Raw genomic sequence first — 24270 nt, forward strand, 5'->3', positions numbered from 1 at the left:
GGTCGTCTTTTCATCACAGCTGAAGGGAGATAAGCAGACGTAGACAGTTGAATTCTTTTATTTAGCTAGACCTTTTTTTTTATGTAAAATGCATCTGCTTCATGTTCCTTTGAAAGAAGTTCTTCAAAGACCAATTGCTTTTGGCACAATCATGTTGATCCAGATCTAACTTGAAGGCAAGACAGGGTAGAACTGCTCAGCCAAGTCCTGCTCTTGGAAGCAATCACCAACTGTGTACATTTTCTAGAGGTGAGACTGGGTGCAAGGGAGCACTGAGCAGTTTCTCAGCTTTTCCAGGAGTTCCTGTGTGAATATGTACACAGTATCCAACCCTCTGTATTTCCATATATGAAATAAGAGTAAAGATCTAAATAGCTTTTGGATCTACAGAGGAAAGACACCACATATAGGACTTCTGAAAACGTAATCAGGCCCAAAAGGTAGCCTGCAGGCCAGGTCCTGTCTTCAGCTTCAAGTTGTTAATTTTAGCAGTCCTCTAAGGGCATGCTACTGCCCTTGCATGTGAGTTGATCCCTGGACCTGTGAGCATTGTGAGTATTTGGGGGGTCCCAAATGGGGGCCACTCCACACTGCTCTGGAGGCCAACTCATCCTGAAAACACCTTCTGCTTGGATGGAAAATGGAACTACACAGGGTTGGCCCCATGTTTTCACACAGGTTTTATTTTTATCTTTGCATGTGTAATGGGTTCATACACTGAATGATAATAGGAAATATCGGGTTTTACCCTGAATGAAAGACACCAAATATGTTGGCAAGAAAACAAAACCATGGCTGTTCTTGTGCTGCTTGCTTGTGTTTTAAGAAAAGGCATCACTGGTGTGTCTGCAGCAGCCCCAGGCACTGGGACTGGGAGGAAGGTGGGTGTGCATCTGCCCTGCTGTCCACTCTCCATGTCCCCACCAACTCAGCTACTACTGACCCTCCTGAAATCTTGTTTCTCAACCTACCTCTCTGTACAGTGGTGTTGCACCTACCTGGAGGAGCAGAGGTTGCCTCTTCTTCTACTTGTCAGCCCAGTCCAGCAAGGGACACCTCACTAAGGGACAAGGGTTTGACCCTCAGGGACTGCCACCACATTTCTTGGGCAAATGCACTTGTCCTCAGCCACTGAAAAGAGGCAAGACCTCTTTCTATATGCTTCTTTTTAACTAGAAGGGACATGGGAGGACATGGGAGAAGGAGTGCAGGAGGTGGGAAGTGAGACACCTCCAGAGCAGGAGATACTCAGGAGACATTTTGTGCCAAGCATTTCCATGCACCCTCTCTGCTCAGCTTGCGCTTGTTAGGCAGGCTGCTTGCATTGCCAGTTTGAAAGATATTGGTTCAGGAAGGGTCTGCATTGCCCTTTGGATTGAGGACCCTCTTCCTGGCCTGCCCAGCACAGCAGCATTTCTGTCTGTCTTGACTGCAGCCCTCTCAGCTGGGAAATGTCTTGTTTGCCTACTGCCTCCTCACAGAGCCCTAAAATCACTCATTAGATTTCAGAAATTGGGCCAGGGTGAAGAACCACTCAGAGCTGATTAGAAACACTGTGGGGCAGCAGGAGAAAGGTGCCAGATGAGTCAAGGCATTGGAGGAGAGTGGTGTTGTTCAGAAGGAGATGCAGAGAAAATAAAAGGTTAGACAAGCCAAAAGGAAAGAAAACTTTGCTGCTGTGCAGCTGATGGGAAGGCGAAACCAGAGAGGCTGAAAGAGGGGAAACTCTGAAACTGAAAGATGTCATTACTTACAGTTCTTCGGCTGATCTAAACACATTCATGCCCAGCACATTTTTTTCCAATGGATATCCATCTTTCTTGTGAATCCAGGTGAATTATGTCCAAGCTGCCAATACTCTCTATGTTCATAGTACCATAAAATATGCAATTGATTTCATACAGCACGAGGTGCTCTTTCATACAGCACGAGGTGCTCTTTTAAAGTTCATGGCTGCCTGCTACATAGTGAGAGTCTTGCTTCAGTGTCTTTTCTGTTGCTTTTCTCCTGAATGTGATTAGATAGTCAAAAACAGCAGTCACTACCACCACTGATACTGTGTCTTTTGAAAGCTTATATTGCTCTCAACTTGCTTTGATTTGATTCTTGATAGCTCAAGAATTCCGCATGAAAAAATAAAAATACAAAATACAAAAAAAATTATTGCTATTTCAGTTAGAATTCATTAACAAACTTTATCAACTGTGGAGGAGGTTTGTCACTGTGCAAAGTTCAAAGCCAGATCCACACCAGATTACTTCTCACCCTTCCTTTATTATTACTTGTATAAATTGCTTCTCAATTTGTTAATGCATATAATTTTCGTACTGAGCACAGGTTGAAACAAAGGGCTCAATAATATTTAATGGGATTTTTTTACTATTTTCTTCTCTGGGGCTTTCAGACAGGTTCTGAACACTACCACAGCTAACATAGAATCAGCTGGGTTGGAAGGGACCTCCATCAAGTCCAACCCTTGATCCACTACTGCTGCAGTTGCTAGACCATGGCACTGAGTGCCACATCCAGTCTCTTTTTAAAAATCTCCAGGGATGGAGAATCCACTACTTCCCTGGGCAGCCCATTCCATTAACATAGATGTTAATGCTTCAGTCAATGCTGAAGCCTGAGCAGACAAAAAATAAGTTTCAGAATACATAGAAGAGGATGTGTTTTCAAATCTCCTGGGCTTGCAATTCATCCTATAGTTGTTAGAGGCCAGCAGAAGCAATGGCAGACCCACTAGTCAGTGGGATACTCAAGGAGGATGGTGATGTTTCTGAGGACTGGAAAAGATACACACACACATTTTAATATATTCAGAAAGAGAGGGAAAGAAGCTCTCAGGGAGTTATGGACCAGTCTGGCAAGCTTCAGTTCTCAGAAAAATACTGGGAAAAATAAAATAAAATATTGTAAAATAAAATAAAATATTGTAAAATAAAATAAAACATTGTAAAATATTGTAAAGACAGATTTAGATATAATCAGATTTAAAGATGGGGCAAGGTGGCCTCTTTACTTCCTGTCAGTCCCATCATATATGATTCCATGATCCTGTGTTTATTTTTTAATTCAGTGCCATACTAATGCCATTACATGCTGTATCTGACTTGTGAACCTATTTACCTTTTCTTCAGCATTTCTTCTGCTGATATCATCCCTCTCCCCTCTCCTCCTCTCTGATGGCCTTACCTCAGTGTCTTTGTTGTCTTTTTCCTCTCCCTGAAAGGCAGCCTCTTCTGTATCAGTAGTTTTTCTGACACCACCACCTTGTAAACAGCAATTTTCTTCAGTTACACATTCAAAGTATATATTTTTACCCTCAGATATTTAAGCACACAAAGGTGAATCATTGGGTTTTGTTCCTTCTTTACATTCTCACAAGGGTGATGTGTTGTGCCCTCACAGTGACATACAGCTTCCTCTCACACCTGTGGGATGAAATCTCTGCATTAAGGGTTTAAACAAAAGTGTGGCCTACAAGCTTAGAAACAAACAGAAGGATAAGAAAAAAAAAACTATTACAAGAGAGTCTTACAGATGCTTATTTTCATCCCATGTTAGAGATTTAAATATGAGACATAAGTGGCAAGCCTACTTGGCTCCATGCATGATCAACTTAGTCAGTGGGAGAAGCATTTCTGGTGGGTGATTCATCCTGACTGACACCCGAGTTACCTGCTCACATTGCCAACAGCAGGGCTTGAGGGAGGCTTGTCTTCTGGCTGGGGGCCTCAGCCAGCTGGCCAGGAGGCACGAGTCACTTGGATGCTGCCAAAGGCACTGTTGTGACTAGGAACCAGTGAACCTGCTTAGCTAAAGGAAGGAGTCAGCAAATCTTTAAGGAGAGTGGTAATTTCAGTAAGTGATACTGTCCAGGGATGGTGGGACAACATTTGCAGCATTGTTTCTTCAGTGTTACACAGGATTCTAATATGCTCCAGGAACCTCATTTTGAGAACTCTGTTTCAGTAGTCCTTAGTTGTGTTGATGTTTAATTTTTGCAGGTTTTGTCCTGTTAAAAATTCACTTTATGTGGCAGGAAGAATGTTATACAATACCTCAACTTCATCTGAAGAAAAGTGAAAACTTGGTGAAGCTGTGGGCAAATCCTGCCTTTTGCTGATCTGGAAGTGATAGAAAATAAAATCGTATCTAAGCTGAGCTGGGGAGTGGTGCTTTGACTCATCTCTGCTTCCTGTAAATCCTTATCTCCTGTCCTTGGTTTGACCCTTAGCTATAATTGCCACCTCCAGGTGATCCAGATTGGTTGGAGTGCTTCTTCCTGCCCAGCTCAGAGGGATGAACAGTTTCAACTTTGTATAGATACCTGAAGGATTCAAAGCAGGAGTCCCTTTGACTCAGCTCTCAGCTACATGTCAGCCTTGTCGTTTTATTCCCCCCGAAAAGTGAGCATTCATTCATCTGAGAAAAGCCCTGTCTGAACTGGGAGAGCCCTCTGATCATCACCTCGGAGCAAAGAAATAATTTTCCAGCTCTCACTGCCATGTTTTATCACCTCTCCTTTGCTCCCTTCTTTTCTTTTCATAAACCTTATCTTCACTCATGAGCCTTTCTGCAAGACCAGTGCTTCTTATCTCATTTCTGGCTTAGATGTACACCATCCACCATCTACCATTCTGTTGTCATATCTTCCAGCAAACACTTTTGAGTATCACCTCGCAGCCAGCACTGCCAAGGGGAAGTCCCCAAAGCCACCTGCATGAGTCTCTCTGGACTATCCTTCAGTGCAGCCACACCAGGCATTAGGTGTGCAGGACTCTTGTCCTTGTACTCCTCCATTAGTCAATACTTGCCTGTTGTCTGCAGTTCTATATTTAAAGAGTGAACTACTTGGAGCACACCCTGTCCTTTCCTTTTGTGATTGCAGAGCACCTCATATAAAGGGATGTTGCTTCATGACTTGTGCTGTTCGACACGGACGCAAAGCAAATAAATAATATTATTTATTTGGCCACTAGGAGCCTTTCCTTACTTCCTGCTTTTGTCTTTCTTGTCTTCATTTATTTTTCCTTCACCATTACAGCTATTCTTATTTAAACAAAAGAACCACTCAGATACAGCTTGGTTTTTGTCTTCCCAAAGAATGTTAACTTCTTAGTCCAAAGTTAAAAGTACTGAATTCTGAACCAAGCAACATGGAGGTTGTTTTTAATCAAATAATTTATCTTGGCAGGCACTGCTGTTGTTTGGGAAAATAATCCTTTCTCGCTCAGCAAAAGCCTGTACATAGTATTGAAGACAATCATTAATTTGTTTATTTTTCTGTTCACTCTGATCAATAACTCAAATAAGAGGTTTTTTGTATTAAAAAAAAAGTAGCTTCCACCTTTCTTCTTGATCACTTTAAGAATTGCTACTGAATAATTAACTTTGTTCCTAAAAACCATCTTCACTTCCCTGCAGGTGCATCACTAAACATGGCATGCAAAACATAGGACATTTACAGCTTCAGCTGGGTAAATTCCTATTTTCATTTTCTTTAATGCAAATACCAAATTTGTCCCCAAATGTTGTTTTAGTTATTCACGAACTATTTGTATATCTGAGAAAAATATGCCAAGTGGTTTTGGCTAGATGCTGGATACTTAAGCCTATCAGAGAGAGGATATCCACAATTTATGCAACACTCTATGGTCAGTAATATACAGGCAACAGAAGACTTACATGTAATCCCTATTTCTGCATGTGGGACATGAACCCTGCTTCTCCAGAGAGTGGTCTGAGCAGCAGCCTGAGGGGTATTTTTAGAAAAGGGCTGAACACAGAGTTCTTCTGCAGTCCTACTCAGGATGGGATATTGCAACACTCTTAGTAATTTTGCTGTTATTCTGCTTCAGGAATAGAAAAGAGAGACACAGACATTATAGCAAGATATGAAGTGTTAATAAAATTCAAAGTTTTGTATGCTCTTTTTTTTTATCCTAGCAATGACTGTTGCTAAAATTTGTATTTAGATAAGCAAAAGAAAAGACATGAAGTTTAAGGTATAAAATACCAGGTTGTTGTTAAGCCATAGGAAATTTCAGCATCTGTTGTGCTTTGGCAGCAGCCTGATGGAAAAGAAGACAAAGGATGGGACTGGATTTTTAGTATGAGCAACCTGATCTCCACTGGTATATTTACTACATCCTAGAGAATTAAGGGCTCTGTAAATGAGCCACTGAAATAGTAAGAGTTACCTACATATTCTATTTATTTTATAGTAGCTGTTAATCTTCTCTTGATTTGGTGAAACAGATCATCAGATCCTGATTTTTGTGTGCTTAATTTAAACAGTAATTAACTGTGCATTACATATGCATATTGCAATGCAGAAGTCTCTAAAAGTAAATGAGGGTGGGGCTGCAGTCCAAAAACAAGTGTACAAAACTATTGCTGAATTCCTAAGTGAATGCAAAGAAAATTGAAGAAACAGAATAGCTACTCTATTGCAAGCCAACCCACGCCAACAGGATCCCAGATACACAGCGAGGAGAAAAGGGAGATAGTAACCTAAGGGGCCACATCCATCAGAGCCTCCTGCCTAGAGTATCCCTTCTGAGCAAGTTCTGCTGTGATAGAGTTTAGCTGCTTTCATGGCTCACAGTGAAGAGACCCAAAAATCTGGATGAGAAGATGTAAATGTCAATGTTTACTCTTGGGGAAGTGAAAGAAATAGATATCGGAAAGGTGAAGTGCAGGTACACACTGAACTCAGGTGACAAAATTTGGCATGTTGACCCTTGGTCCAGACCCATGATTTAACTCTAAAACTGAGTTGAACAGGGCATCTAAATAGTGGTTTCTGTGTGATGAAGTTCAGTGACAAACCAGATTTGCAATGAAAAGACAAACCTTTAATTACAATGCTTCCAATGCCTGAACACGAACATATGTTCTTGTTTCATGGTCACATCCATGAGAAAGTTCACATCCTGGCAGAGGTAAGTCCTGCTCCCCCCAGCTCCTGCTCACGTCACCTCTCTTCCCTTCTGTCAGCACACATACTTGTGTGACCAAGCAATAAACTGGCTCTGGGAACTCATCTGGCTTCAAACAAGCCCTTTGTCCTCCAAAAATGATTACCCCCAAACCCATGCCTTTGGGATGAGCCACTGACAACAAAATCCTGGGTGAGGTGGCTGCAGCCTGCCCTCGCACTCTCTCCTTTTAGGGACATTAGCTTCTCGGGGTCAAAAGGAGTCAGAAAGAGAAAAGCATTCCAAATTGTTCTAAATTTTATTGGGAGGGATTTAAAAAATTGTCTGGTTCAAACCTCTGTACTAAGACAATTAAGTTGTCTTTGTTCTTTGCCTTTTTTCTCTGTTGTTAAAAACCTTCGGTGAAGGATGCCTTATTAGATTCAAGATAAAACAAGATAAAATGCTTCTCTTCTATCTTCCTGACATCATCTCTTCCTTTTTCCTCCCTTTTGACGTGTCTTTACATATGAATCTATTGAGTTGTGAAAGAGATTTGAATGATGTGTTCTCCAAAAATTGTCTATAGTCTTCAGTGTACTTATAAGTAAACCATACATTAATACTCCTTAGGAGATGAGGGAACAAATACCTCAGCATGTCCACACCTTCAGCAGGTATTTGTTTTTAAAAATAGGCATGTAAACAGTCATGTTGGAACTTGCAAAGCTTCCTGGTGTAATTATTACTGTCCTATTAGTGTATCCCTGTATGATGAACACTCTTTAACATAATTCAATGCAAACATTTGATGAGTGAAGAAAAACCTTTCTTGTTTGTTGGAAATAGATTCCATTGGATTACAGTACTAAGAGATGTCAGGTCCCTGAAATGTTTGAGGAATAAATTTTTGTGTTATTAAAACACATCTAAAAAGATTATTTGGTTTAGATCGTTAGGGTAACCATATTAAAGTCTCCACCTTGCTTTAAATGCCATACAAATCAGTGTGTAACTGGCAATAAACATGTATTTTAAAATCTTGTTTCTCTGAGAGGAGAACCCGAAAAGGTACTACCACAGTCGGTGATCTGTGGTGAATTTTTGGGCTTCAAGGTTGGCTTCTGTGAGAAGCTGCCAGAAGCCAACCCTGTCCGCTGCAGCCAATGCCAGACAGCTCCAAGACACTGGCCAAGACCAAGCCCATCAGTGATGGTGATAGTGCCTCTGGGATAACGCATTTAAGGAGGGAAAACTGCTGTGCAACAGCAGCTGAAAGAGAGGCATGAGAATATGTGAGAGAAACAGCCCTGCAGACACCTGGGTTGGTGCAGAATGAGGGGCAGGAGTTGCTTCAGGCACTGGAGCTCAGATTCCCCTGCAACTCCGTGCAGACCACAGTGAGGCAGCTGTGCTCTTGCAGCTCATGGAGGTCAACGGTGGAGCAGAAATCCAGCTGGATCATGAAGGACCTCATGCTGAAGCACATGAATGTGCCTAAAGGAGGCTGCAACCATGTGAGAAGCCCATGCTGATGCAGGCTGTATCTGAAGGACTGCATCCCATGTGAGGGACCCACTCTGGAGCAGTTTGTGAGGAATTGCAGCCCATGGGAAGGACCTGTGTCAGAGGAATGTCTCTCATGTGATGGACCCTAGACTGGAGCAGAGGAAGAGCACGAGGAGGAAGAAGTGGCAAAGAAAACACGTGATGAACTGACTGCAACCCCCATTCCCCCTCTCCCTGCACTGCTGGGGGGAGGAGGACGTAGAGAAATTGAGGGTGAAGTTGGGCTCAGGAAGAAGGGCGGGGTGGAGGGAAAGGTGTTTTAAGATTTGGTTTTATTTCTCATTATACTACTCTGATTTAATTGATAACAATTTCCCAAGTTGAGCCTGTTTTGTCCGTGACAGTAATGGGTGACTGATCTCTCTCTGTCCTTGTCTCGACCCACGAACCTTTCATTACATTTTCTTCCCCTGCTCAGCTGAGGAAGGGAGTAATAGATCAGCTTGGTGGGCACCTGGCATCCAGCCAAGGTCAGCCTGCCACCCAAGACTGTGTGAGAAGTCCAGTGAGAGAGGCTCTCACTTCCAGAAAGAAGTGAGATGTCCAAAGAAACCATTGGCAGGTTTATAGGCTTGTAGTGTGTAAAGTAGGGAAAACTGGTCATGACAGCAAACTCCAGGCTGCCTACAGTAGACAGCATGAATCATCTTGGCAATGTGGGAAGACTCAATGCTTGGTCTCTATATGAAGAAAAATTCAGCATACAAGGGTGCACTAAAGCAATCCAACCCTCACAGATGTCATTTGCCCCTAAATAAATCTATTGTAGAGCAATACTTTTAATTTTATCCATCTGCTAATCTGCAAGGCCTCTTCTTCAGTCCTTCTCATCCTGCAAAGTCATTCCTCAAGTCAACATCTTCTCCTTGAGATTAGTTCAGTTGTTTAGAGCATGGTGCTAATAACACCAAGGGCGTGGATTCAATCCCTGCATGGGCCATTCACTTAAGAGTTGGACTCAATGATCCTTCTGAGTCCCTTCCAACTCAGAATATTCTGTGAAAACTGTAAATCCTCTGGCCCTCAGGTCACTAAGTCTGTTGTTCAGTATTGTCAGGATATAGCCAACAGATTCTACCTGCTTTGTCTCTATTTTTGATCATTTATTGAAGTATGTATATACATCAAATTGTCATTGTTCTTTATTTCTTGAATTTATTATGAATATCTGATACAAATCTCCAACCGAAAGTTGCTTAAACGGTGCTCTAACAACCTTTTGTTTCTCCCTGATCTACAGTTTAGTGAAGACATTATTTATGTTTGGCTGTATTCTCACCAGCACTCCTTCTCTTGCCCATCTGCCCCTGCACCACAAACAGAGTCACAGGGGCTGTGAGATATACTGCCTTGGTAAATAAATGTGACAACAGTGCTTGCAGTTATTCCTTCTTGAACAGCGGTGCCACGTAAGGTCATATTTATTTTCATAGCCTTTGTTTGCTGACCTGTTGATTATAAGACCTTATTGTTTTGCTGTTCTGACTAAGCTGTTTGTCTTTTGTTGTATCTCATCTACTAATGAATAGATACCCTCAGCAAACCAAGACTGCCAAACACCCCTGGGACTCCAGTCTCCATGCCAGATATTTGCTACAGAGCAGTATGAGACATTGCAGGGAGATGATGTACCTTTGCTATGCAGGCAGTGACATCAAAGGAATAATTTAATTACTGAGTGTACTGAGAAAGATTTTTGAAAATATAATGGTTTTACAAAGAAATCTGTAAATTTTCAGTGTCTTGCTATAGCAGCTTCACTGTCAAATGCTTCCCTACAATCACTGAAGTGTAAGAGTACTACTTGCTACTAATTTTTTGTTCATTAGTATTATGTAATGTGAAGGTATGGTCAGTGAACAAAGACCTAGGAAGGAAACCAGCTAGCTTTACTTAGTGGCACTATGTCTTTTCTTCAGAATAATTATACAAAGCCCCAGTTTGGGCAGGAGCATTATTTATCTCCAGTTGTTTCAATCACTTAAAGTTTTCTTAGGCAATTCTGCCATGGTGCATTTCCTCCTTTCCTTTGAGATGAATTTTAGACCCTGTTCCCTGCCGTAGTTGTATTCTTCATGTCACTTACTTTTAGTGGATGTTCACTTACTATCCTTGCTTACAGTCTTTGTAACTCTGTAATTGACTGCTGGAAGCTTCCAGTTCACCTGAGGTAATTCATGTGAATATCCAGATCTTTTCCCTTACTTACCTTGCCAGGTTCAGTCTTGTTTCAGCTGGGGATCTATTCAGTGTACAATAAAAGTAGTCCATGATCCACTTCAACATAACCTGCCTGGCCCTATGTGTTTTTGTGCTTGCAGTGATTCACTGCTCCTTCCTTCCTTCCTTCCTTTGGAAAGTCCCAACACATTCTCAGCCATACCAGTGAATGTGCTTCTGATGGGTCTCCAGGTCTAGCCCATGTGACTGAAAAGGGATTCCAAGTCCTTCTAGACAGAAAACTCATCTGAAGGGAAGAAGTTGGCAACCATGATGTAATGCTTCTTATGGCATGACTGAGCCATTGACTTCGGGTGACCACTGCTAACCAGAAAAATAATAATTTCAACAGCCTATGTGACCATATCATTGAATCTGTCACTACACTACAAATCCTGCAGGTAAGAGTGATGAGATGGATCTAAATGTGAAATACTCAAAATGTATACAATACTCCTACTCTTGTTCTTCCAGAGAGCCATATGGAAGACTCTTGATCAAAGATCTTTTTTTTTTCTTGCTTCTGTGAACAACCACCAGAAGTACTGGTCTATTTTAGATGTGAAATACAAACTCAGGGACTTCATTCAAGCAATATAGTTTATGCAATTTTATACCTTTGGGAATAAAACAAGTGATATTACTGTGATGGATATTTGTAAATCACCAGGTGTGGAATGTTCACATCTGGGTTTACTAACATTAAAACACTGCAACCTATCTGATCAGTTTTAATAGGTATTAAACTATATGAGTCATGAAAACTATTGACAATACTTTTCAACAACTGTTTCTGTGGACACTTTTGGAAGACTATAAATGCTAAATAACTAAAAAACCTTGGGTGGGCTAGAAAGCACTCTACGTAACTGATCTTTACCTCATGACACAGGATAATGGTGGCTTTCTTCTTTGTGTGGTTAGTTCATGACTTTTTTATTTATAGCCAGAACCCTTTTTATGATTGTTTGTCAGCTGCAGATGCTGGTTCTTAGGCTGGCATCTTTCTTTTGCTAAAAACCTCCTTGCAAGGACTGAGATTCCTGTTAGGACACCATCAAGAAAATTACCATACTTATCCCAGCTAGTGCAAGTCAAAGTGGATTTGAAGCCTCTTGGAAACCATGGTGGAGAGCTCTTGCCCTTGCAACGGGCTTCTGAGAAGCGATTGTCGCATGCCGCCCAAGAGCAAAGTGCTTTGCAAACAGTATGCACATACTCCTAAGCTCTTGGAGAGCTACAGAAGTCAGTAAGACTGTGGGAAACCTGGCATAAGACCATGGTAAGTATTGACTTTTTGACACTAAGACACAAAATGTGGAAGCTTCTTCATTTGTTATGTGCTGTGACTCAACAGGCCAACAAGCTTCCGCCAGTAAAATCACATGCTGTCATCAAAACAACTGCTCAGGAGCACAGAGGTATGGGTTAATAGATCCTGACAAAGTCAAGCTCATAAATAACTTAACCAAAGTACATGAGCATGTTGGATAACCTTTCTCTTTCCATTCTAAAGATTAACAAAAGGCTCATTGTCACCAAGTCACAAAAGGTTGCTGGACTTGAGGCTATTTTTTGCTGAGTTTCTTAGGAATTGGAGAATAGCTGGCAATTTCACTTACAATATTTGCATTCTTAGTCAGGCAGTGGAAGCCTGGAAGCCTGGAAAAATGATGGCTATTCTGCATATAAGGAGAAGGCAAACCAGTTCTAAAGCTGCAATACCTTGCTAGGAAGCCTTCTCTTGGATTGATGTACAGAGCTGGAAACCTCTGTTAAATTGTGTGTTTGGGAGCTAGCCCTGACTTCTGAGACCAGGATCTAGCACAGTGCACCTAGAAACTGGCTACCAAAGCTAGCAGCTGTGCTGCCTAACCTCTCTGGGTGCTCTGGGGGAGTGTCTGCTGTGCTGAGCATTCCCAGTCATTTTCTCATCATTCAAAAGCTCAGCAACAGCAATCTGCATGCCTTGCTTGGCAGCCGTCCCAGTAGTACAAGAGCACTCTGCGATGGGCTCTTTGAGTTCCTAGGCTTGTGTGGCTACTTTTCAGACCTTGTAACAGTAACATTTCATGCTATCCTCCATGGTTTATGCATACAATGGCACTGCTAGTGAAATATTAGGCGTAATCTCTTCAAGGGACTAAGCAAACTCTTAGAAATGATCAGGGATTTTGAGCTCTACTCCTTTAAGGAGAATATATCCATATATATGGACACCCTCCCCCAAGAAGAATGGATTTTGAACCTCTCCTCTCAGGCAGATCCCATTCTTGCACGTGGAATTCCAGGAGCAATGACAGATTAGAAGCTCATGCCAAAGTTGCTGAAGCATTTAATAGAGTCTGAAGAAGCTAGTGTCAATCTTTCCTTTGTCTAGAATTGCTTTAGCAGAAGTATGCAGGCTCTTCACATTCTCTGAATGGTTCACGTGAAGCAAAATCTCATCTAGGTGCAGTAAACTCAGGGCATTAAATTACATTTAACCTAAATCGTTAACTGTTGTTGATTCTCCATGTTATAATTATATTGGCTACAAACGGGATCAAATCAACAGTGTGGAGGAGACGTCAGTGGGGTGACTGTGAAATGACAGGCAGCAGCACCAATCCCCAGCCCCTCCACGCAGCTCGTGTGCGCTCGCAGCTCCGGGGTGGGAGGGCTCAGGGGAGGAGGGGGGCTCTGCACATATGTCCAGAAATTGCTGCAGTGGATGGCTTGGCTCAGCTCTCGCTGCTGTTTAAAGGCACATGAGCTGCATGTTAAATTGGGCATTAGTATTTGCCTGGCTCTCCGACATACAGCAGGTTTGACTGTGCTACATTCTACTGCTACTACACACAATGAGGACAAAATGTAGGCAGAGACCATAAGCACAGAAATTACAGGACATCAGAGGCTGACTCTTGCTTCTCCTTTCAGATGACAGTTTCATAAGGGCAACTCCCTAAACCAGAACAGTATTAGCAAATTAGGATCATGGCTTGCCACTGTGCTTTGAGTTGCCAAGAAATGCTTGTTTTCTTCCTCAGAGTGCCAGCACAGGTAAATCTCTGGACTTTTAGGCCGAGAAAAGGAAAAGCATTTGCAAACAAACAAAAAAAAAGAGGACTTTCCTCTTGCCTAACCAAAACACTCAGCTTGGGTGCCTGTTGCCAGCAGCTATCCCAGCTCTATAGGAGGTGGTTGTAAAGCCTCAGCACACCTGACACAGTGGACTCATTCTAGGAAAATAAAACAGTGAATTCTGCTAAATCCTTAAATTGCTGCCTAAAATACCTATCAGCTGGCAAGCAAACTATTGTCAGAAATGTTTTAAAACACAAGTGAGTGAGAGAGGAACCACAATACAAAGAAACTGAAGCTGTGTCTATACTAGCAAATTAAATTTCCCTGACCAGCCTGCATCCATAGCATTAAACTCTCTTACTCTCCAAAACAGGGTGGCCACATGGAAACTGGTGCTGGGAGCAATCCCTGGCCCATGGTGGTCCTGAATGCTACTCAAGAATTGTTTGGGAGAGAGCTACTTTGGCCCTGATCAAAATGTGGCAAGACCTGTGCTAAAAATTTTGTGGTGTGGAGGATGGGGAGCACTGAGGGATGTTCCTGGTGCTGTTAAATTTGGTGGTACTGAGGTTACCTGAGAAATTCAACCTCTGCTATGGACAAGAAGAAAAATCTCAGAAAGAATGGGAACAGCTCCACCCTTTTAGTTTCCTGGTTGGGAGCATGAGGACATGTAAGACATGCAGTTTGCCTTGAAAGCTTTGCTTGCAGGAGTCACAGCCCTCACACCATGGGTGGGTGCTCACCTCCTCTGGAGTACAATCATGAGTAATTTTGACAAAGAGAAGCTTTTTTGATATTTTTTTTAAGTATAACTTTTCCCATGACTTTGGTGGGTTTATAAGGCTTTGTTTTGCTGTATTTGGAAACTTTCTTATTGTTCTGCACTCTGCTACTACTAATATGTATGTACTTTTATCTCTCAGCCATTTCTAACACCATTTTCCATCTTTGAATTTCATTTTCATGTCAAGAGATGGTAAATATAAACACTGAATAAGATAGCTACAATATTTTTGTGACAGAGCACATCAATACCTAGTTATTTAAAACAAAACAAATAAATAAATAAAAAAAATCCCTGCAGAGAGGACTCCTTGCTTCTAACAGCAGCTTCTTTTGTAAATCCAAACAATGCAGAGCAGGGTGGCCAGACTGGCCACGGAGCTGGGGCTGTTGTTTCTTAACGCCATGTGTTCAGTGGCAATGCTAGTTTCAATTATTCTCAGAATCGCTCATTCTCATCACAGAACTGACATTTCTTAGCAGGAATTTTTGTTTTTTAATCGGATCAGGTCCCTAATCCAGTTCAAAATACAGTCCTGTAAACGATTGTACTGTCACAACTGAATCAGCTGAAGACCAACAGACAGGACACAGGAGAATGGGAGGCAGGGAAAGTACCAAATACAGAGTTTGCATTGAGTTTACAGCTGCTCTTTGGTTTACTGCTGCTTTTTGGTTTTTGCTCCACCTGTGGATGAAAGCATATCCAGGAGAAAGTGAGCTCAGAATTTCACAGCTGTTCCATTGCTTGTTTTCTTTCAACTCTCCTTCCTTCTCTAGGCTTCGGTGATCATTTGTGCAGATAGTCCAGTGCCCCTATATTCCTTTGGCAAAATGGTGCTTAGGCTTCCTCTTTCCAAGAAGGAACCACTCAGAAGGCAGGATGTGTTTTCACAGCAAATATCAGTTTCTCTTGCCTGTATAAGACCGGTAGATCTGGCCAATGCAACCACCCCTTTGAAAGTGAGTCCCCATTCTACCAGGACTTCCATAATCACTCAAGTTGCTTAACACTTCTTTTTTTTCTGTGTCCACCTTCACTAAAGGGATTAACAACTATCAGATGTTTAATGCAATTAACAGTACTGTTGAAAGGGGAAGAACTGAGAGTAGAAGAGAAGGAACAGATTAAGGAATGCTCCTTCAATTAAATATTTTCAGCTTGGTTGAGTCCTATAAAGATCACCCTAAAGTACTTAGGGATATGGCTGAAGCAATCACAGAGGTGTTCGCAGCTAAAACCAGCTCTCAGGCATCTGTGGTTGAATTATCCGGTTTGGAGATTATCTGTGCCACAGATGCAGAGCTAGCTAGGATCTGACATGGCTCATTACCACCGGCACCACATGAATAAAGCGTTGCATATTTCAGGGTCAGGCTGGGTCTGGAAATAGTCCAACAGCTTCCATTCAGGACAAAGCTAAGGCCTTCTCTCTGAAAATGTGGCTGGATATGAGCTGTGTACACTTGTACCTGTGTCATATTCCTTCTGAGCTCCTGAAGAATAATCAGCTTAGGCACAGTGTGAGGGAAGTGGTATGGGTCATTTCAAATCCACTCATTATCTCCATGTAAAAAGCTGCACCTAACATGAGTCCAAATTAAGTCTAACTGGATCCAAGATAAGTCTGTAAAAAGCCTTGAACCATTTCTGTTATATGTTCTCATAGACCTGCATGGTTCCCTATATCCATCATCCAGAGTGTCTCAGCTCTCCTGAGGCTGCAGTGGAGAATCAATGGTATCTTGGAGGATTTGTGAAGCTGCAGAAGACTGGAAAAGAGGCAAACGTTAAAAGACCTGGTATGGGTCAGATCAAAGTCATTAAAAGGCTGAATTTAAAAATTGCCTGTGGGACTGTGGTGGGTTGTAGGGGCGGGCCAAAGGTGGCACAGAGGATGTGCCAGGTACAGAGCCCAAGGAGCATGCCCCAGAGTTAGTAAACTGGTTGGTTAAGAAAGTCACATGATCTGTAAGGATAAAAGGGCGCGCGAGTTCGAATAAAACCTCTTTGTCTCACCACCGCACGAGGAGCATCACTTATTCCTTGTTATACAAGGGTCACATGCTACATATGGCGCTCGAACGGGACAATTTTAGCTTATATTAAGCGAGATATTTCATCCTGAATCAGGAGATTAGCCGGTGACTCCGGGATCGTCTCGATTTTTCGGAGATGGGAGTCTTTACCGCAAAAAACCTTGACGTCAGTAAACCCCGTGGTCTTAGTGGCATCTAAGAGACGGATAGTTAGTTAGCGAGCTCAAAAAAGATTAGGTAGTGCACGGAAGAAGAGAAGAAAGAGTTAAGGAAGAAGCCGAGAGGTCAGAGCAGGCAGCCGGAGAGAGCGGAGTGGGTCCATGCAACATCAAAGGCGGTGAGTTTGTCTGGAGCGAAACCGCACGTCTAAGACTGATCCCTGGGCGAGACGTGGCTGCAGCTCGGAGCCCCGAGCTGCGGAGCACCTTAAGATCGTCAGGGAAAAGCCTGTTGATTCCCTAAGTGTCGGTCGTTTGGTAAAAGCGGTATTCCGCTACCGACTGCTGCTGGATCACGTGCGAGAAGCTTTCGCTGCCGCCCGTACCATCCCAGCCCCACCGCGCGACCCCCGCATTGCCTTTCTGCCCAGCGGAAAGCGCAGAGCTCCGTGCCGCTGCACCGCCGGCCGGCACCTAGTGCCTGTTGCCTAGCAACTGCTAAACCCGTAGTTTGAAAGTACCCAAGAAGCGGCCGAGCCAAGCACGTGTGCTGGCCGCCCCCTGCGCGTCTTGCGCACCGGAGGAGACTTGGCCAAACTCCTGCCGGCCCCTGCCTGTTAGTGACGATAGTGTAGACCCTTCAAGTTGAGGAAAAACCTTTCAGAAACCGCGGAAACCCCAAAAGAACTTTCTGCCGCTTTTCGCCGCCAACCCGGCGCCTCGCGGCGCCCGCCGAGCCGCGCGCGCCGGGGACGCCCCGCGTCTGCGGACGCCGCCCCGCGCGGCCCCGGCCCGGGCGCTAGGACCGCGCGGCCCCGAGCACGCCGCCGGAGCCGCCCGCGCGGATCCTGGCCCCGCCGCCGCCGCCGCCGCCGCTGTCCCGAGCTTGCAGTCTGCGCCGGGACACCAGCCACCAGCGCCGGAACCCCACGGCCTGCCATCGCCGAACCAGCATCTGCCGAGCCTGCCCCCGCGCCGGGACCTGCCCCGAGCTGCAGCCGCCTCCAGCCGTGCGCAGAACCGCCCACGCCGCCGGAGCAGCACCCCCCTCGCCGCAGCCGACACAACCCAGACCTCCCAAAAGCCGCAGAAAAAAGACTGCAGTTAACCCAATCTGCTACAAAGGGACTCAAAACGTGTGCTCCCAGCCCCTCGAAATAAGGTAACATAAGACACCTGTTTCCATAGAAACCTCTGATACATTGAAACAAAACTCAGACTCTAGAGTTTTGCTAAACTTTGCAACATAAAGCAGTTTTACTCTGATAAACTCTGCCTGCACGAGGCACACAGAGAAAGACAAACAACCCACACCACACCCCCCCCGCACACACTGCTGAAAGCAAGCACAGCACAACATGATAACACAAACTCAGGAATCATACCGGGAGACACGTGAGCCACGTAAAACGAGTCGCTGGGAAGAGACAGACACTGCCATGCGAACTTCTGACCCCCGGGTCCACACAAGGCAGTCCTGTTACAGTGATGGGGAGAGTAATTTAATGTATTCATCCCCTTTCGCTGCAAATGCTCAGCGACCGCATGGCCAGCCATGGCTGCAGCCATTTTCCTCCCCCACACAGACTGTACTCCAACCTTTCTTTTCCGGCCAAGAGCCCAGCCCCGCCCCCCACTCGCCACCTGCACTGACCACCATCCCCCCACAAGGAACCGGTTTAGCCGAAACCGAAAGGGGGGAGGGATGGGAGGAATGGGGGGAGGGGGAAGGGGAGAGGGAGATAGAGGGGGAGAAGGAGGGGGAGAAAGAGCTAAACATAGTTCCAACGGGAGGGATCAATAGGGCACAGGAGAAAATTTCAGCTAACATGTGGGAACAATGTCTGGACGAGGCAATACGAAAGGAAAACCTGAATATTATTCAGGCTTGCCCAGGCGATATGAGCCTAAGCCAGCCCCCTCAGAGTCAAACCTCGTATGAGGCTGCAAAAATCCTGAGGCAATTGATAAGTGGATCTAGTCTGTCCTTAACCAATATATTTAAATATTTGGAGGCATTGAGTTACACCTACCCACTCACTACATCTGACTGGAAAGAACTGATAAAACTAGTTCTCAGTGACACCCAATATACAGTCTGGTTAGCTGATTTCCAGAAAAATTGTTCTATTCATAGGAAATACCTACAGGCAGACACCACGGCACACCAGTCAAGCGGGAAAGCAAATTATAATTTAGATTCACAATCAAAATACCATAAAGAGATAGCCAGGCAAGCCCTAAAGGCTATGAAAAACATTATCACTGCAGATCAAAATGATTATCTATCCAATAGTGAAGGGTTACAAAGTTATACTGAGTTGAATTTAAGATGTTTGGACCAGCTACAGTCGACTTTAAACAAGCAAATTGAATACAATGAAGCCAGAGAGATGCTGTACAAGCAATTGGCTTTTGAAAGAGAAAATGCAAGAGCCTTGCAGAGCTCTCCTGCAAGGGAGAACTGTGACTTTACTGAGCTAGTGCAACCCTATCAAAAGGCTAGCTCTGAGAAGCAGCTACCTGCCTCTCTAGCTGCAGCTTTAGATGCCCAGATGAGAACACACAAAGAAGTCAGACACACAACTAGTTGTTTGAGTTGTGGAAAAATAAATCACTATCAGGAGAGTTGTCCCTGGAAACCCCTAATTACAACATTCCATAAACACCCTAGCAGCAGAGAAATGACTCAGTTGTACCAAGGGTGCCATAAACAAAACAAAAGATGTGCTACAAGTATTGTATTGCTTGTAATAGCATTGCTAGCTGTACTCTTTTTTAGCACTACTGTTCATGTGCAAAAAAGAAAACTACTTAAGGCAAGCCACACACCAATAACCAGCCCCCAAAATAACCATGTACCCTGTACCCCAAAGAAGGGTGACAGGTGGAAAACATTACAGATGCTAACAGCAGAACACGCAGTCAAAACACATGCAGAAGCCTTGCAGATTGAACTGCCTCTATTTAAAGGGTTTCTAGCAAAATTGTCACAAGTGGTAACTGATTCAAAAAACAATTCCTTTACCATTCTCTGTCACCCTGAGGATGCCCAGAAACCCCTCTTTCCCATCATGGTTTTAAGCAGTGCACAAACTATTCAAACTCACTGCTGGGCTGTACCTCCTCAGGAGATACAAAATACCTCGATGAAGTATCAGACAGCCATAATACATCATTATGCAGAAGACACAGTAATAACCAATGCCACAAGAAATGAACTGCTAATTGTTCCTGCTGTTTTAACCAAAACTGCCCAAGGTGCAGATCTTCAGTTTGTTTCAGGAAGGATCCAACGACCACAATTCTGGACTTGCCATGGAAAAGACAACACAGCAAAAAAGTTCTACACAAGTGACGCAGCTCGAGGTAAAAAACATTTGTATTTACACGAGTTGCAGAAACCTCAGAAGACTACCAGTTGCTTAAAACCGGTTTTAGCCATAAACAGAGGGGACCTACAACCTCTCTTTGTGTTGCTAGGGGAGAACTCCAACTTAAAGTCTGACAAATTGTTGATTACAGAGGCAAACCAAAAATTAGAGAAATATACCAAGGTAACAAAGAGCAAACAAAACAGGGGAGATCCTGAAAAGCAAATCTGCCTAGTTTTTGTTTCCAGCAGGTATGAAGCATTGCAGCTTTGTTTCAGTGGGATCAAACTGAGAGAAGCCGCTGTTAGTTCTAAAACAGCTCTTTCAGTCATACCCCACCACCTAAATCTGTGTAAGTTGCTATTGAGTTTGCAAGCTTGTCATTTAGGGCAGAGCACGACGGAGGATCTGGACAGAAGAAATCCTGCCTTTACCAACATTACAGCCTTGAAAGGACAATTTAGATAGGATGACAGCTGAGGACGCTGGATTTCAAGATGCCCTGGCAAGTTTTGGTGGTAATATTTAATCCATCTCCTTAAGCACAGATTGTGGCAGAATTCAACAGTTTACCTTTAAAGGCCACACCAGATGCAATACTGAACCAATGAAAGGCCTCAGGGCCTTCACATATGCATCTAAGAAAACACAATATGCTGCAATAGACTTAAATAAATCCTGCCACGGAACAGTGAGAAAACTACAAGCCATGAACTAAGCTTCTGTATAGTTCTGGACTGATTGTCATTACCTTGGGAAAAAATTAAAACAATCCTTTGATGTTATAATTGTGCTTATTATGCTATGAGGTTGATAATCTGTTTTGAAAGTTAATTTCCTTGAAATATTGTTAACCCTTACCTGTTTTTTGAAATGCGTTCTGATTAGTTCCTGTGAGTTACAAAAGGTATGATTTGTATACAAATGCACGCAAAATCACATCCTGACCTGCCACAGCCAATGACTGACAGAAACTGGAAAGCTGCTAAAGCAGAAATGTTTAACACTATACCCAGAGTTTTAAAGCAAACAATTGCTTCATTCATTCTCCATCAGAATACAGGTTCTCTAAGAGACCATTCAAATAACAATCAATAAAACTACATCATCAAAGTATGCCACACTGTCAGGAAACCACCCTAGAGAGTTAAATGCAAATGAGGCTTGGCGATCAGAGATATACATTTTGAATTGGACATATTGAAATTGTACATGCAAATAGATATACATTCACAAAACATAACTGCTACTACATTCACTAGACAAAACACAAAAGTGTAAAACACATGAGTTAGTTGCTTAGCAAACCTTTGGTACTCTAAAATGGATTAACATTTATAATAAGCTGTTATCTTCCTATGAAATAGGGAAATTCTCATGTCAAGCATTTCACACTGATCCATAAAACAGTAAAAACACATATTGAAAAACGTGCTAAGTTTAAACAAAAGGGGGGAGAACTGGTGTAACCTGTAAGAACATCTGTATAAAACCATGTATGTTATCAAATTTTGAGTTGTGACAGTGCTGAAAGAAGCAGGTCTGATAAGCAGCACGCACCTCAGGCGTTTGTTTCTCCAAAGTTGCTAATCATAGTAAGATTTGATTTCAGGACGATGGATGAGATACCTAGGTTTGTGACATGGAGAGAAAGCTATGCCTAAAAGTTATAGAAAAGAACTCAAGCAAGTTTCTTCCAGGTGTGTAAAACCCTATTCAAATATGTGACCACAGCAACAGGAACCAGAGCAACGCAGAAGTTTGGAAAAGAGTTATGTTATGTTTTCAAGTTTACATTAGGAAATGACCAATGTGGTGAAAAGCAATCTCTGGAATGTGTGTGTGTGTGTGTTCATGTGTGTGTTCAGTACGGTGGCCACCGATGTATGATATGAGTGTGTGAATGAAAATGGTTGTGTGATTGGTCAAATAATAAAAACCAAACACCTCACAAATAACATTACCTCAGCCACAGGTCGCTTTTGAGAAATTGTAGTTTGCTATGATTACCCTGTTCTTAAATAAAGTTTGAAATCCCCAGTTATAAAAAACCTCAGATTAAAAAGTTATAAGTTTATAGACAGTTAAGATAAGCCCCAAGTTAATAAAGTAATTATCCAAGTTGCACTACCCTATAGGAATATAAGAAGGTTTTAAAAGGTTTACATTAGAGTTAAGCAACTGAGCAAGCAATGTGCCGGATCACTGCGAAGCTTAGTAGTTTTATAATGTTTTGATTGTTAAAATTGTTGTTTGCATTGTTGTTTGCACTTTTGTTCATACTGTTTTTGTGACTTCTTAATATAATTAAAAGAGGGGATGTGTAGGGGCGGGCCAAAGGTGGCACAGAGGATGTGCCAGGTACAGAGCCCAAGGAGCATGCCCCAGAGTTAGTAAACTGGTTGGTTAAGAAAGTCACATGATCTGTAAGGATAAAAGGGCGCGCGAGTTCGAATAAAACCTCTTTGTCTCACCACCGCACGAGGAGCATCACTTATTCCTTGTTATACAAGGGTCACATGCTACAGTGGGTAGAAGAAACTCAGATGTGAAGTAGCAGCTCACAGGGGTTGGCCAAGAGTAAGTCACACTGAAATAAGTTAATATCTTTCTATGTTTTGTTCCAGCCCTGCCTACATCTGTGGGTTTTCTTGCTCCTGGCTACTGGGGTTTTCCAGCATTTGCTAAGGATACAGATGATGTCACCAGCCTCAGTGCTTGGGTGGTCCTCATTGCAGCCCTCTTCCCAGGAAATGAGGTTGCTTGATGGTGCAATTGCTGCCTGGCACTGACACCAGATCCATGCTTCAATAGTAACCTTTTCTGATAAACCTTTCCCAAATAAAGGGTGATTTTACTGCCCCTTCTTGTTGACAAGGTGAATATGAGATGTTACACCAAGTATCAAAAGGATTTTACCCAAATCACAATGAACAGAGAAGGAGACAGAATTGTTTAAATAAGGTATCTAAAAACCCCTCTATCTTTCCAACAATTACTCTAGAATAAGACAGAAAATTAAATACCCACCTTAAAGCATCTTTAAGTAGCAGTTTAATTCTGAGCTGGATTTATGTAGACATTAGAGTTCCTCTCTTACAACTGCACTCTACTTGTACACTAAGTAATTATATGGTACCTGATTGGGAAAGGTTGTGCAGGTATCATATATGTGTGCTTCTATACCCTGAGATATTTCTGTATCTATCTAGAAGAAGAAAACCTACAACTCCAGACATTGCCTGGAGGAATCCACAGAATCACAGAATATGGTGAGTTGGAAGGGATCCACAAGGATCATTGAGTCCAACTCCTGGTCCTGCACAGGACCATCCCCATGAGTCACACCATGTGTCTGAGACTGTCATCCAAACACTTCTTGAACTCTGTCAGGCTTGGTGCTGTGACCGCTTCCCTGGAGAGCCTGTTCCAGTGCCCAACCACCCTCTGGGTGAAGAACTTCTTTCTAATATCCGACCTAAACCTCTCCTGACACAACTTCAGGCCATTCCCTTGGGTCCTGTCACTGATCACCACAGAGAAGAGGTCAGTGCCTGCCCCTCTTCTTCCCCTCACAAGGAAGTTGTAACTGCAATGAGATCTCCCCTCAGTCTCCTCTTCTCCAGGCTGAACAGACCAAGTGACCTCAGCCGCTCCTCATACGGCTTCCCCTGAAGGTCCTTCACCTTCTTCATTGACCTCCTTTGGATGGTCTCTAGTATCTTTGTTATATTGCTTAAAAGTAGTAGGGGTTTAATGAGAGATACACTTTCCAGCAAAAAACAACATGAAAGACTAATATGCTGTCCCCCCTCACTTTTCAAACCACATATTCTGTCTGCCACATCCAAGAAACTTCATTTTCTGATTCACCAATACTGAACAGTGTTCACTTCAGTATTTTTCAGTCCTTTGACTGATTAACACCTTATGTGTCACATACGTGAAGGGAGGCTCAATTTCGCCCGTGACTCAGATTTTTCTCTTATTATAATTATACACCTACAGCAGAAATGGAGATTTCATGACTTTGTCACTGTGGCTAATGGATGTGTCTCTGTGCTGACAGGGATGTGAGTTATCCATCCACCTGTCTCCTGGCTATCGGAGAGACGTAGAAGTGACTCA

Source organism: Pseudopipra pipra, chromosome 5 (assembly GCF_036250125.1).
Source record: "Pseudopipra pipra isolate bDixPip1 chromosome 5, bDixPip1.hap1, whole genome shotgun sequence".
Lineage (NCBI taxonomy): Eukaryota > Metazoa > Chordata > Aves > Passeriformes > Pipridae > Pseudopipra > Pseudopipra pipra.